General features: G+C 40.6%; 1 long non-coding RNA gene across 1 annotated transcript in view; it reads right to left on the bottom strand.

Moving 5' to 3' along the window:
* Positions 1-16,135, bottom strand: part of LOC135181051 (uncharacterized) — a 72,117-nt gene extending 55,982 nt beyond the window's left edge. Inside the window, exons 1-2 of the long non-coding RNA XR_010304680.1 lie at positions 16,079-16,135; positions 10,184-10,256 (exon numbers count right to left, since the gene is read on the bottom strand). This is a non-coding gene — a long non-coding RNA (uncharacterized LOC135181051). The remainder of the gene's footprint in view (positions 1-10,183; positions 10,257-16,078) is intronic.
* Positions 16,136-16,404: the final 269 nt, after the last annotated feature.

Genomic DNA, 16,404 nt, shown 5'->3' on the forward strand with positions numbered 1-16,404 from the left:
CCTAGGAGACTAGTTTTGTCACATTTTCTCAATGGAAAGCATGTCAAACCAGACAGATCCTACAAAACATCTGGTCATCAAGCTCAAGTAAAAGAGCCCATCCTCATTCGTTCCCAGATATAAGCAGGGAGAACCTCTATCAGTCTGGGGATAAATAACAAGTTTCATATCTATGGATGCATTCCTGTGTGACCTACTCTAGGTGACCCTGCTCTGGCAAGGAAGTTGGAATAGATGATCTTTTGAGGTCCCTTCCAACACCTAACACTGTGATTCTGTGATTCTATCAGAAACATAATGTTATCAAGGAGGTTATTAACATGAAGATGTTAATGCATGGATATGGAAATCCTTGTCCTGCTCTTCATGCAGTCCACATAAAAATCCTTGAAACTGTTAGTCTAGAAGAGACCTCAGACAATGATTTATTGGTTTTGACATCACATCACGGTACTTATATCAAATTTTTGGATCAGAGAAATAAGAGAGTAATCTTCCTTTAGTTTTTGTTTTTCTGCTTTAACAGAGGTATTTCACCATGAAATTTTAGAGTCCCTTTACTCAGAGCAAGCTGCATATTCTCATAATAGACACATGCAATTTGCTTCATACTAGACAGACAAACACTGATATGCTACATTTATCCAGGAATTAGGGTTTTTTTAATGATTCAATACCTGTCCTAAACAAATAATCTTGCATATATCATTTACTTTAAGATGGATGAGCTATTGTACCAATACTAAAGATAGTTAAGAATAATTACTCTCCACAGTATAAATCACCCAGTTGCTGTGAGGGATGTCACCTTGTATGACAGAAATGGGAGTGCAGGAAATTAGAAAGGAGATTAATGTCATGTTCTGATACTCTGGCATAAAAGTCATACATAGTTTGCATCTCTACTGCTTGATCTTTCCATACCTGGGGTAAATTGGTTTATGAAACAACCAGATACACATAATGAAAAATTAGATACAATAAACACTTGAATTAATCTTTCTACTAAGAATGTCCAGAATCAATACTGGGATGTAGACTTTTAGCCTCTTGAGCTAAATTCCTCACTAATGAGAGGTTTAGCTTTTCATCTAATGGAGCTTTCCTGAACGGCAGGTGTCTGCCATCTCATCTGATCACCTACAAGAAAGTTATGGGAGGTGGCATTGAAAGCCTTACTGAAGTCAAGATAGATGATATCCACTGTTCTCCCTTCATCTATCCATTTGGTCATGCCTTCATAGAATTCTGTAAGATTAGTCAAGCAAGATTCCCCCTTAGTGAATGCATGATGGCAACTCTTGATATTCTCTTGTCTTTCATAAAAGTGAGAACAAGCTCTGCCTGTGTTTTCTGTTGGCCAAAACCCTTCACCGTGGCACCAAGTAGAAGAAGGTCAGGCCAAGTATTCGCAGAGCTTTTGCATGGCATCTGGGCTGAATCTTGGAGCCTCAGAACATAAGCAATTTATTGCCCTGAGGTTGTCACCATCACATCTGTACAATCACTTTCTGGACACATTCTAGAACTACTGGGAATGCATCTTATGGTTCCTTATCTGGAGTGCTAAAGCCAAGAGGGCCAAGAAATGTGGTTAATGCTTAAGACTGAAATGTTGTGTCAAAAGAAATCATCATCTAAGCTTTGCCTTTGTAATTACAGTTTGCTCCTTAAATACATGCTGCATTCCAGCATGGCATATCACACCATCTGCCAGATGCTGCCCTTGGGAGAGAGGAGAATCCGTGACATAAAGGAAAGAGTTCATTTTCCATAACTGTTTTGCTTTTCAGTCCTTAGATATATTTAAACTAAAATAAGTTCAGCAATTTGCCATGAAGAAACTATTGTGTCAAAGGCTTGCAAGTTCTCACTCTCAAATCCTTCAGGTTGAACTGGGTTGGTCTGCTGAGTAAGTCCTATCATAACAGGACACGATTTGATGTGGCAGCCAAGCCCTAGAAGGCTGCTTTAAATTAGGAATTATTTTAAAGTCAGGATACTGTGGCCTTATCAGATCTCCTTGGATATGTAACTTAAAATAAATTGGGTCATTAAAACGTGTTGTATTGTTAATGCTAATGAGATGCTTGGTTTAATTACAACAGAAAACAGCTCCAATTTTTGGAAGATGAAGTTTTTGTTGGGTGTTTTGCTGTGTTGTTGTGTGTGGTTTTTTTAAAACTAGCAGCAGCAATGCCAATAATATTCTCTTTGCTAAATATATTCTCATAGAAAACTTACTATTTATCATGTCTAGGGATACAATCTTGAAAGTGCTAGAAAGAAAAAATAATTAAACCATGCTGAAAAGCTGTTCCTGATGCTGATTTTCTGAACAGAGAAATGTTTTCTCACCTCTGTTTCTTATCAGATGGAAGGTAATACCCAAAGACTCTCCAAACACAGAAAAGCAATAGAGAGATCAACGCCTTTGGTCTATTTTTAAATGGAGACAGTGTTAAATGTCATCTGGGAGGATGAAGTAAGAAGTAAGCCTAAGCTGTTCACTGTTCAGCTTTTTCACTGTGTAATGAAGATCCTTTGAGTTATAACTTACTGTCATATCCATATTAGAAAAGTAAATAACTAGAGATTATTAATGTTATCTTAGAACTACCTGAGCTGCCTGATTCCTCAGAAGACATATTTTTCAGCCACCTTGTATCCTTCTGCTGATGTTCATTAATAAGTGCACCTTCACTGACCGTGACAAAGTTTGTAAATTATATCCATGCCAACAGAAAACCAGATATTGATGAACCATATCAGTAACAAATAAATCCCATTTGAGAAAACTCATGGAAACATCTAACACAATTCATACCCTGGGAATAGACTGGGAAAGATTAACTAACCATGAGCCCTGATGAAACAAAATCATTCTGTGAGACACAGCCAGTGACTGCAAGCAGAGAGTTGATCTCAGCTGTAGACAGGAAATCATCACTGCGACATTTTGTCAAACACTGGTGTTCACTGCAGACCTCAAACTATTTAACATGAATGATAGTTTGATTTTTCTTTTAAAAGTATGTGGTGTTAGCAAAGTACTTTAGCAAAATCAGATGCATTTTGCAGAGTCAGTACACCCATTTCTCCTTCCGTGCAGGTCAGCTCCATCTTGCAGTGCCTGCCCCAAGAGATGTGGGCTAGTGAATGGCGCTGAACACATGGTGTCCAGATTATGGTCATAGTCTGTATCACTGGGATTCCCCTGAGACAACAAACTTTGCACAATCCTTGACAAGCTCAGCACCCTCTCTGCATTGCTGACCTTATCTCTAAAGGTAGCACCATAAAAGTTGTTTAATGCTCCTGACTTCACAAACAATAAACTGAAGTATAAATAGTATGTGCCAAACAGAATATAAATGGCCATGCTTACGAGAAGTGCTCTCCACATGTGTTCCACAGGGCTTCCGTCAGAAGGGCATTAGATGAATACTAAATACCTCAAGAGCAGAGAGTTAAATGTTGACCCTTATTTATGATTATTAGACCATATGCTTTATCATCAGGGGGCATGGATGTTCACTCACAGCAAATGTCCCATCTGCTAATGCAGCTCCAAGACTACTGGCTTGTATTTTTGATGTGGACTCAGTAATGAATATCAACAAGATCTCCAGGACCTTATCAGTTTAACAACTGAACCAGCAATAGAACAAGGGGACACAGTCTCAAGTTGTGCCAGGGTAGGTATAGGCTGGATATTAGGAAGAAGTTCTTCACAGAGAGAGTGATTTCCCATTGGAATGGACTGCCCAGGGAGGTGGTGGAGGCACCGTCCCTGGAGGTGTTCAAGAAAAGACTGGCTGAGGCACTTAGTGCCATGGTCTAGTTGATTGGATAGGGCTGGGTGCTAGGTTGGACTGGATGATCTTGGAGGTCTCTTCCAACCTGGTTGATTCTATGATTCTATGAACCATCAGAGGCAGTCTCATTGTCTCCCAGGATGTAGGTTTTGATCCAGATTGCTTTTTTGTATCTATACAAGATGTATTTTAAGCATTCCAACTTTTTAATAGATTGTTACAGAATAGATGCAATATTATAAGTAGTGGTTTTGTTTTAGCATTTTGGAGACAAAAGTGATAGTTAGGAGATGATCATAGAATAAACTATGTGTCTTGAAAAATATTTTTCTGTATTTCACATTTGCTGCATGTATGATAGATGCATGCATATTTTCCAAGATAGAATGTGCAGTGATATATTTATTTATTTCAGTCAAATGCAGATGTCTAGCTTGCTTATTACAGATGATTAGATAGCTATATTTACTGCTCTGAAATCATTCTTAATAACACCATTGCTCTCTCAACGTGATTCTTAAGCTCCTGAAGGGAAATTGTTGTTTTGGCTAATTATTTTCAGTAATTCTGAATACAATGAAACTGCACACACTGGAATTACACATATGACTGTTTGTAATAACAAACACTCCACTGATAGAGAACAATAGGGATTAAAAGAAATTAAAATCCCTCCTGTTTTATCTATATATCATACATAATAGACCCATATGAGGTGGATAGTATATGGAATAACAAGTTACTTTTCTCAGCAATTGCTTCACTCATCTTTAGAACACAGCTCTGGCTAACAGCAAAGAAAGGGAGACATACCTCCCTCATGGTCATTGGAAAGTAAGAGCCTCACACTAACTGTCATTTCCATTGCAGTGGGGTAAGTAAAGGAAGCGATAGCAAAGGCTTGTTTCCAACTTCACATTTGACCACTAAACTCCAAATTTGCAGATGTAATGTTCAAAATATCTAGCAGAATATGCCTCCTAGTGTCCCTCTGCAAAGGAACCTAATCTGCAGTAGCCAGAGGACTGATACCACCTAGCATTGCACTTAATAGCCTTGTTTATCGTTTGGCTCTTAGGAGCTTCCAAATTAGATTCTACTTAACCTATTGCAGATGTCCCAGAGACATCCAAACTAGCTTCTGCAACGTGATGTAGCACTTTTCATTCTCATGAGACCCACACACTATGGCTCCTCATTATCCACTCAGCAAAATGGCTGAAGCAGCTTGATAAAGCATAACCTGCACTCCTCTATTCATTCTACTCTGTGCTAAGCCAAGAGAAGGATACTAGAGAGCGTCAAAGTTCCTCATTTGTTATCATGAAAAGGAAAAACAGAAACTAAGAGTTATAGCTTGAAAAAGAAACCACAACACAGCCACCATCCCCCTCAATAAAACGAACCAAACCAAACCCAAGGAAATTATTCTATCTGGATCTCCACTTTCTGTCAAGTGAATAAAGTTTATTAATGGATAGTTTGAAAAAAAAAATCGCTGTGGTTTTGGAGCTCTTTCAGTAATCAGAGGTGTTTTCTCTGGATTTCCCTGAAGGGTACTTTGTTCCCCTAATGATTTTATACTGAATGTAGCTAAGTAGATGACAGCTTTCCAGAGGGAGACAGATGAGTTGAATCCCATCTCTGGGACCCTGACCCACTACAAATGAATCAACAATGGATAAATTAGCACTGTTTAACTAACTTGAATTTTCAGTCTTAATAACTCTTGAAGGGGAGAGACAAGAGCTGCATAAACTCAGAAAGAAAGTACATTTCTACTTGAAAACAACTTGTTTCATGTAAGGCACATGCTCTTCTGGAGTGGCTCATTTCCTGTATATTCCTAACAGAAATATTTCAAGCTCCTCTCTCTCCTTAATGCTGAGTGATAAGTTTGATAATAGATACACTGTTATTTAGCATAAGAAACTGCATGTTTTTATAAGGCTTTAAAATAATTCTGTTTAGCAGCTTGATGTAAGATGAAAAGGGATGCCCATTACTTACTCCTAGTCAACAAATACAAGGTATATAATTCACAGAAAGGGGAGAGCATCTGGCATAATACTTGCTGCTGGGAATGGTGAAAACTGTGCAAGGTATCCCTATTATCCTATCAGCCTAATTTTGCTAAGCTCATTTTAATGAAGCACAGAAATGTGACTGCCTATTCAGCCTCTTATCCTGGGAACATATTGTAATTAACTGCCTGAGCAGCTGTACAGTGGCAGGAGAAGGCTTTAAATGATGTGACTCTGTTGGTATTACTTGTGTTAAAATTATTTTGGAGATTGGAAAGGAAGATCTGATTGCCTTTTATGGCGCTGTCTAAAGCCTGAAGAGCTCTAACACCTGAAGGAAGAAGAAATAACCTGCAGACTTCACATCAGTAGTCAGTAAAATGCATTTGGAAGCATGAGAACTGCAACTTAACCTTTGCAGTTGTTTCATCCTCTCTGGTTACTGTTGCATATTTGATCCTCAAATGTTGTTTAATTGATGCTGTGAATGTTAACATAAACTTGATAGCAAAGGAAGAGCTATTCTCTGTGCAAGCCAATGTCTTTATTGTTGCAAGGAATCGAGATACAATGAATACTTTTTCTCATGAGTAAACAGCAATGGTTCATTGAAAATCTTGGGGGAGAATGTACTTGAAGAAGCTATTACAAGACTTTGTCAAACAAGAACAAATGGAGTTAATCTGACAGACAGGTACAGTTTGCAAGGCAAGGATAATATATTTAAGGTATTGATAGCAATAGTTAAAATACCATCTTCTGTAGAGTGGCATAATGGTTCCACGAAGTTGATTTCTATCTTTGTTCTTAAAAATAGTTGGAGAGACTGAAAACTAATTATGGCATAGAGTCTATCGGGGGAACCATCATTACCTGCAACTGTGAGCCAAAAGGCTACTTAAAGACTCCTGAACATCTATGTCCTGCTCAAGTGTCGTCAATGAAATATTTGACCAGAGGAAGCCTTCTAGGTTACATTCCAACCAACTGACAATCTACCACCCACAAAGCCTCACTGCAAAACATTGGCAGCAAATCACCATGAAAGTGCAAGACCTAGCAAGAAAAGATTTTGCCTAGACTTTGCAACGTTTCTGATCTCAGTCTTAATTCTCCACTATTTGCCACATTTAACAGTTTGCACCACTTTTCTAACAAAGCCTTTAGGAACATATGTTAAGTATTTGAAACTGAATTTCAGTTCAGTTTTGTGGGAAAGCTTTACAAGGCCAGCCTCAGAGTTCCCCAGGAGGCAATGAGACATGCTGCTTCATGTTACTGGAGGTATGTGTTTTGCTTGCCTGTTTGGTCTGTTACAAGCAAAGAGAGTGAGTGGAAGGTGTCAAGGATATGCTTCTAAGTGTTCAGTAAAGAGAAGGCTGTGGTAGCTCCAAAAAGCAGTATGGGAGGGAGCAATCGGGTTAAACTTCTCACCCCTGCAGATGTAAGACTCCTTCTATCAGGTAGGTGAACTCACTGCAGAGGCTGGCTGCAGGCTCCTGGGGCAGGAGCAAGCAAGGCTGTTGCTTGGTAAGGCCTGTGATCTCACGGACACTTTGCTATTTGCTTCTGTCTGTGAAAATAAGGCATTCTTGTAACTCATATTTATGGATAGCCTTCATAACCAACCTGATGTATGTAGTTTAAGAATGCAAGGTCCCATGTGATGAAACATTTCTCACAAGCTTGTTGCACATTGTTCAATGTAGAAGTGTCTGGACCTTATTATTGCTATTATTTGTATTTCAGAAAGCATCACAGAGATTTGAAAACAGTTGTTCTTTGACTAGAAGAATGAGTTTCCCCATGAAGAGCTGCTTCAGGGACATTAAACTATGAAGTGGAAAAGGCACAGCACAAAGTGCACGAAGTGGCACTCTGAGATGATAATAAGGGAATATAAATTACAGCCACATTAGTACTAAATATGAGCAAAAACATTTGTCTGTTGCAGCTGTAGATTCTAACAGAGATTTAGACACATAAATGCCTAATAGTACCAAAACATTTGCTCTAAGAATATGGATTTTCATATTTGTGCTGTTATAAGGAGTATTAATTCCTCATTTAAAGTGCATTTGTCTTCATCATTCAGAGTATCCCTTTTCATTAGCACTGGAAATTCAGTCAGAAACATGGTGTATTCATTCCAGTGATTATCATCTAAACTACCCTCTTGGGTGAAAAAAAATGCAAAATACATTTATTCTGCTTTAATTAGACCTCCAGTAAATTATTGGCAAATGGCAGAAGATGAGAGAGATGTTTCCTTTAGTCCTTCTCCTCCACGACAGCAAGATGACAGAAGGACCTAGGAGTTAATAGGAAACATTAACCCAAATTTGCCCTTGTGGCAGCTAGAGGTTCAGGTGCTGTTTCTGTATTTCTTCCATGAAATCACATGCACTTCCAGCCTTTAACATTAGCCCATGGCCTTTAGGAAGTGTACACCGTGGTAATAAGATGAACTAGTTTTAAAAGATTGTGTTAATACCATCAAGGCTGAAGTGGGATTGGTGTCAGTGGAGGTAAAGGAGAGTGCTGAACTCCTCACCTCACTTTCTATTAGAGAAGATGAAACATATACACCCTGATGTTGGTAACATTGCAAACTGCCTCCAGCTGCTTACAACCAGCCACCAGGATCAAAAGGTGGGGAGTGCCATGGTCCTGACACGGTACCATGGGGTCCGACTGGCAGATAGAAGGGATGCTGAAACCTCTCCTCTTTTTTTTTAACCCAGAAAACCTTGATCTGACCATCAATTTTAAAACTGCAGTTGTTCTCTCCAAAGATATAGATACATTGAAAGATTATTACTCTGCATTGGACAACCCCAGTGGTTCTTTATGGACTGGGAAGCCATTGGCAGGTTAGAGAAACACTCCACTTCTCAACCACAATATTCTTTGCCCTAAAAGAAAGGACACCAGCTGATGGTAAAAGCCATGACCAAGGTATCATTGAGACATAAATTCCTTCCCAGGCTTGCACTTTGCTTGCCCACTGACTAGGCACCTTTCTTAGATGCTTCATTTAACCAGCGCAAATCTTTAGGGCAGGAGCACTTTCTTAAATAGTTTTGTCTAACATCAAAGACGAGCGAGTTCCTTGAGTGCAACTGCAGTGTATAAATTGTGCAGAGGACAGCTGATTGTAGAGGGTAAGAGGCCTGTACTTTGCATTTTTTGGTCTTTCCAAACTGTAAACTTAGAAATATCAGAAGGAAAAAATCCAGAGGCAAAGGAAGAGGGCATTAGGAGAAGGAGGAAGGGAGGGAAACCACATACTAATGGCTTATGATAAATCACTTGGCAGTTCATCATCTGGCTTCTTTGAGATAAAAATTATCAAGAGCAATTATGTCCCAGCCTATTAAATGTCTCAGGCTATGCTCAAGCCACTATGTTTGAAGTTTTGTGCTTTGTGTGTTGGATTCTGCCATGGTTACTACCATTATGGTATTTATTACACTCATGAAGGTACATGATATGGATGAAAAGTGACCAAAGTGGAGAATATATTGGATTGTAAGGAGTTGTTTCATGGAGCTGGTGAAGATGTAACTGGGATGACTGAAAGCTTAAAAATCCAACCTGGAATTATTATTTTGTTTTAGCTGCAGAAAAGTTTCTGCTGAAGTCAAGATACATAGTTGATAACTCTCTCTCTCTCTGGGCTGTTTGGACCAACCTGATTGTGTTTCCCAGCAGTGGAGTGGCCTTGATGATGTTCAGCATAGCAGAGTGAGATACTGCTATCATGATGTGGGTTGCAGAGTAGGTCAGGCTAACAGAAATCCTTTTGGGGATTAAAAATAAAATACACACAGCAAAAGAAGTGCCAAGCCTGAAGAATCAGAAATCTAAGAGAGCTGGTGTAAAACTGGAGACCTCTTTCAGGGGTTGATGTGAGGAAAAATGCATGCCATATAGTAATAAGCTTTCTATTCATAAGGGTGAACATTAAAAATAGAAAGGAGTAGCAAAAGAAGAAAATGGATCCTGCTGTAGCAAACAGAGGAAATGGCTGCCTGGAGGGTACTAAATTAGCTGGACAGCATTAGTCCTCCTCCCAGAGTTAAATGCTCCACAAACAAGGTGAAGGGCAGTTCTCTGTCATGCAGAGCTTGAAGGGTAAATGTAAGCAGAAAGGCAACAAGCAAGCAAGGAAAATGCAAGTAAATCATCACACAATTTTGGTCAAAGTGATAAGGCCACCAGTTTCAGGAGAGGCACGACCTAAGCCCTGCTTACACATCATGCCTTGGGGTGTGATGGTTGGCAACATCAAAGACAGAGACTTGAAAACTTTCACAATAGGGAAGGTTAAATTCCTACCTTCTACGTACTGTCTCTGGCTTGAACATCTGCCACATGTCAGCCACGTGGATGTATCCATGGCAAAGGGCTCCTGCAAGCATAGCATTATGTGACAGAAGTTAGAATCATAGAATCATAGAATCAACCAGGTCGGAAGAGACCTCCAAGATCATCCAGTCCAACCTAGCGCCCAGCCCTGTCCACTCAGCTAGACTATGGCACTAAGTGCCTCATCCAGTCTTTTCTTGAACACCTCCAGGGACGGTGACTCCACCACCTCCCTGGGCAGCCCATTCCAATGCCAATCACTCTCTCTGTGAAGAACTTCCTCCTAACATCCAGCCTATACTTCCCCCAGCACAACTTGAGACTGTGAAGTTCTTTAGACTCTTGGATAGAATTAGACACTGATGCCCAAATCATAATATCAAAAGATTTTGAAGGCAACATAGACCTCAATCTGATCTGAACAGATGACAACAGAGATGTACAATGTTCACATTTATATGGCTAAGGACATTTGGGTCTTACCAAACAGACTCATAGACAATGGACAATGAGGAGGGTAACAAGAACATCATTGTTTTGAAGCAGTGGTCTGAGCTGCTGGTATTCAAATTCTGCAGAACATTAGTCTAAATTTAGTCTTAATTTAGGTGACTTCAATCTTGCCTTCACTGCAATTACATGGAATTGAATTGTGTCCTACACTTACCTCTGTAGTAAGCTCTTCAGGGACACCTAGGTCTTTGGATGGTATCAAAACACATTTATCATTCCCCTGTATTTTCATTAGTTCTTTGACTCTGCTTTCCTAACCTGATACACTGCTTACATTAGTCCTGACATGAAACAATTTATCTGACAAAATGGCCCTTGCCTATCTTCTCTGAAGTGGTTTTTTTTTAACATTTCTAGATCATTTTCAGTTTGGAGGATGATTATTTTAATACATTCCTTCTTAGTCTGTTGTTATTTTTTATATTTGAATCTCTGTGTACTCGTTGCAAAGAACCTCAGTCTTGATAAAATCTTTTTACTCTTCTTCCTCTGGTCCTCCAGCACAGCAATTGGGTCATTCACTAAATCAAGTGAAAATAGTATTTTTCATTTTCAAGCATGAAAGGTCTTCACAAGTATTTATTGATTGTTATGTCATATGAATCCTCTTTGAAGCAGGTAAGGTCTGTTACATCTGTTTAACCAATGGATAAACAAGCCTTGGGTTCTTCAAAGCTCTTGAATGACATACTAGCATTGATATTTTGAATAAATTCTTTTCCTTTCACATCAAAGTCTGATGGGAAACTTCATCCTTCCCTTGCAGCATGGGTCTGGAATTCAGAGACTTTAAGTTTTACCCAGTGTTAGTTCAGCACATTGCAGAGGAGCGCAGGGGAGCGTGGACACTGCACAAACTGGGGCAGAGTACTGTGGTACTCCTCTGAGCTGCCCATGCTGCTGCTACTGCGAGGGCTTCCTGGACCCTGCTGGCAATCAAGCTGCATCTGGAATAATCTGCAGAAGGTTGCATGGGACAGAAAATGTACAAGAAAATCTTCAACCAAAATAAATCAAGGCAATCACATTCCTCTGATACACCTTAGGCCATCTTCACCCTCTGGCCATCTCTCTTAGTAAATTACATTCCAAACCTTCTCTGAGATGGAAGTGCTTTATTTTTCTCATAAGCAGTTTTCTGAAGCTTTCTCTTGCTTTTTCAGTAGAGGTTGTTAAGGCATGCTTTTGAGTAGTAGTTTCCAAAGACAGAGATGTCTGTTCCCTGTGTGATAATTTTCTCTTCACCATACTCTACCGTACAATTTCTTTTAATTTCATCCCTATTTAGTTTACAATTTATTACTGATATTTGATTTATTCATCTTAAGTAGAGAAAAATAGAATGTGTTGAAGGAGGTGATTCTGCCTCTCTACTCTGCTCTGGTGAGATCTCACCTGAAGTATTGTGTCCAGTTCTGGAGCCCCCATTACAAGAAGGGTGTGGACATGCTGGAGCATGTCCAGAGAAGGGCCACAAGGATGATCAGAGGGCTGGAGCACTCTCCTTTGAGGACAGAATGAAAGAGTTGGAGCTGTTCAGTCTGGAGAAGACGAGGTCCCGAGGTGATCTTCCTGTGGCCTTCCAGTATCTGAAGGGGACCTGCAAAAAAGCCGGGAAAGGACTTTCCAGCATATGAGGGAGTGCCAGGACTAGGGGGAATGGGGCGAAGATAGAGATGGGTAGGTTCAGACTGGTCTTGAGGAGGAAGTTGTTCAGCATGAGAGTGGTGAGAGCCTGGAATGGGTTGCCCAGGGAGGTGGTTGGCTCCATCCCTGGAGGTGTTTAAGGCCAGGTGGAATGGGGCTCTGGGCAGCCTGGTCTAGGGTAGGGTGTCCCTGCCCATGGCAGGGGGGTTGGAACTAGACAATCCTTGTGGTGCCTTCCAACCCTGATTTTATGATTCTATGATTCCATGAATGTTGGCTAAATCAGAGAATTACCAAAGAAGACTTTAGATTATTCTGGGGAACCTTTTTTTTTTTTTGACAAAGTGTTGTAGCATATAAATTATTTTTTCTGTACACCTATATTTTCTTTAAAGATTTCCTCTAAAGGCTTGGATGTAACTGGCATCACACTAATTGAATTTTAATTATCCAATTCTTTCCACCCACTTTGATGAATCTGCTGCAGTCATCCAATTTGACAAGATCTCTGATGAGATCAAGAAATATGCAGAGAAACTGTGTGGGAAAAATACTAATCACAGTACCACGGGTCAGTTATTTTTCATTACTCCACTGAAATCCACAGGGTTGCTGAACGTGGGCTTGTGAACTCAGACTCAGATATTGCAGTCCTGTCCTTAAAGCCACCTATTTCACAGGATTTGGCACTTTGGGCTAGGGTAATTTAGAATCCTGCCACCCTCAGATATCCATGCCAGGTTACTGATTAGGGGTGGTGCAGATTTTCCTGTTGCCAGTACGTGTAAACCACTGTCAATCTCAGTTTACATTAAAACATTAAGCTGTAAACTGTGCAAGTTGATAGCTCAAATTCACAATCTCCGATTTAGCAGCAACAGTTGAAGAGTTCATCCAGGCTGGTAACCTCTACAGCCACAGCAGGTAAATCCAATGTGAATTAGAGTTAAAACTTTCCTGGTTTTCCCAATTATCCAGCTATCAGTGCACAGAGTTGTGCTGCAAATCTCTACCCTCTACTCCAGATGTCTATGTCTGATCAGAAAATACAAGATTCACAACAGGTTTCAGCTATTAGAATTGTCTCATCAAACAGTGACCAATTATTATTAATAATATTAACTCAAAACTTAATAGTTCACTATATTCCAGAGCCTAGGAAAGAAATACTCCAGGAAACAGATCCCAACTGTTCATATTCTAGAGAAAATTCTGACTCTTTGTTATTACAGTTGATGTTTCAGTTGGCAACTACATCAATGACAGGATGAGAGATGCAAGAGTTGTTGATCTGCAATTAGACTGTGCCACATGGAATAAGCCTCAGTAGGAGCAGAGAGCTCTGTGCCAGATGCTAAGTGATGGGATTAGCTCACGTCCAAGCACAGACATGATCTTGACATGAAGGAAAAGGCTTCTGAAAATGGTTTGCTCTGAGAGTGAATAAGGGTCTACTGCAGTAGCTGAGATTTGAAACGGCAGGGGCCACAGGGCATAGAGACAGTCATAGAGAAAAGGATGTGGTGGGACACTCTGGCTGCCTACAGTGGCAAATAGATATTGCAGGATCTTGAAGTCAAGTGGCACACATCAGCCTGCATCCGTACTACTAAAGTACAGTAGTCCCCAAAACCAAGTGACTGCACACAAACCACTTTAGGGAATGATCATGGACCATGCCAGCTGTTGAACTGCACAAATTAGAACAGGACAAATTCTTGACAAAGAACAGGCTAGTGCCCAAGAGTGGCCAAAAGTATGCTAGTAATAGCATAGGTAATCTTGGTATGCAAATAGATGCAGAACTGGCACTTCACTGGCAGGGAAAAACCTGTGGGAGGGCTCATTATCGTCCAAACTTCATTATATGGATAAAGAAAATCATCAATAGGATTAGCCACACTACACACCAAAATTGGAGCACTCAGTCCATCATGTAACAGATAATTCAGAACAAAGATAATATAAGAAATTATGGACTGGTGATGTGCCTTCCTACGTGCAGTCACATTCAAGCTAGCTGGGGCAGATCTACAGCTCCCAGTGCTGTTTGCAGAGTGCTGGTTGGCCCTTGCTGAGTGCAAAAGACCAAGCGAATTCACTGCCTCTGGAGCCTGAGGTTTGCAAAGTGCATTCTGTATGAGTCTGCACATACACATCCACTCGCTCAGCAGGCCTGGATTCACCTCCTGTATTTAGAATCAATATTTATGTATATGGGAAAATATGTACAGTTTTCTTATTAAACTTCACTCAAAATGTGCTGTTTATCCACTGAGCTTCCTTACCTTGGTGTTAATTAATTACCTCAACATGATCTAGTGTAAGGTGTTCCTGCCCACTGCCGGGGGGGCTGGAACTGGGTGATTTTTGAGGTCCCTTCCAACCCTGAAAATTCTGTGATTCTGTAATTTAGTCTGCTTAATAAATGTATCCTGAGAAAAAATAAAATATAATGCTTCATCATTCATTTGTCACACATGACTTTCAAAGATGACCTTGCAGGCAGAGATTTTTAACTTCACTCAGTTAAAGAAACCTTTAAATAGGAGTCAGCAGGATCTCTGCCTTGTACAGTCCTTGTATACTCAAGAGCAGCTTCAATGAAAGGTAATGGAAGAAAAGTAGTCACCTACATCATCCTCCAGAGAAAGTGGAGTTTTTAAAGGATGAAATAGATGCATTTATAGATGCAAAAAACTTATACATGCAGATATAGGGCACTTTTTTTTTGGCTGACAGTAAAAATAAACAATTTCATCTTTCAAGTGACAAATGACTTCTTATTTGGCACACTTGATTAAATCTGTTTTGTAGATAGGAAAAAAAAGTGTTGCAGTTCACTGATACAGGAACAATTAAAATAGATTGGTTTTGCTGATGTAATTCCAGACATGAACTAATTATCCCTTTCTAAAATCACATCTGTAAAACAATAATTGATTTGAATGAGTACAATATTTCACAGAGATGCGAGTGAGTACAGCACCTATTTTATCTTCATAGTATATTCTTAATAGCCTTTAAAAAAAACAATACATAATTGTCCACTGCTGGTGGATGAGAAGCTCAACATGAGCCAGAAGTGTGCACATGCAGCCCAGAGAGCCAACCAGATCCTAGGCTGCATCAGGAGAAGTGTGGCCAGCAGGTCGAGGGAGGTGTTTCTCCCCCTCTATTCCACTCTGGTGAGATCCCACTTGGAGTACCACATCCATTTCTGAAGCCCTCATTACAAGAAGGATGTGGACGTGCTGAGGCATGTCCAGAGAAGGGCCACAAGGATGACCAGAGGGCTGGAGCACCTCTGCTATGAGGACAGAATGAAAGAGTTGGGGCTGTGTTGGAGAAATTCTTGCTAGCAGAGGACACAGAAATCATAAACATGAGCAACCCGTGCTGGGAGTGCCCTTGGGTCCATCTTAGGAGTTAAGATAGCAGGCGCAGGGTAGCACCCCCCACATGCAGCTGCAGGGGGTGGAGTGCAGCTGCAGGTGGGCAGAGTTTAGCCAGCCCCAGAGGCTGACCCTCAGATTGTTATGGTATATTGACCTATCCGTGCCTTACAAGTAACCCTGTACCCTCTGTTTGTAACCAATCTTGGTGGAGCACGCCTCTTGCTAGAATGCATATAAGTCACTGTATCACGGAAATAAAGTGGATTATGACCATCTAACCATATTGGTGAACAAAGAGTCATTTTACCCAGGTGCTCCAGGGCTGTTCAGTCTGGAGAAGAAGAGGCTCCCAGGTGATCTTCCTGTGGCCTTCCAGTATCTGAAGGGAGCCTACAAAAAAGATGGGAAAGGACTTTTCAGGATATCAGGGAGTGCCAGAACTAGGGGGAATGGAGCAAAGCTGGAGATGGGTAGGTTCAGACTGGTCTTGAGGAGGAAGTTCAGCATGAGAGTAGTGAGAGCCTGGAATGGGTTGCCCAGGGAGCTGATTGAGGCTCTGTCCCTGGAAGTGTTTAAGGCCGGGCTGGATGAGGCTGTGGCCAGCCTGGTCTAGGGTAGGGTGTCCCTGCCCTT

The sequence above is a fragment of the Pogoniulus pusillus genome, chromosome 14, assembly GCF_015220805.1.
Source record: "Pogoniulus pusillus isolate bPogPus1 chromosome 14, bPogPus1.pri, whole genome shotgun sequence".
In the NCBI taxonomy this organism is placed as follows: Eukaryota; Metazoa; Chordata; class Aves; order Piciformes; family Lybiidae; genus Pogoniulus; species Pogoniulus pusillus.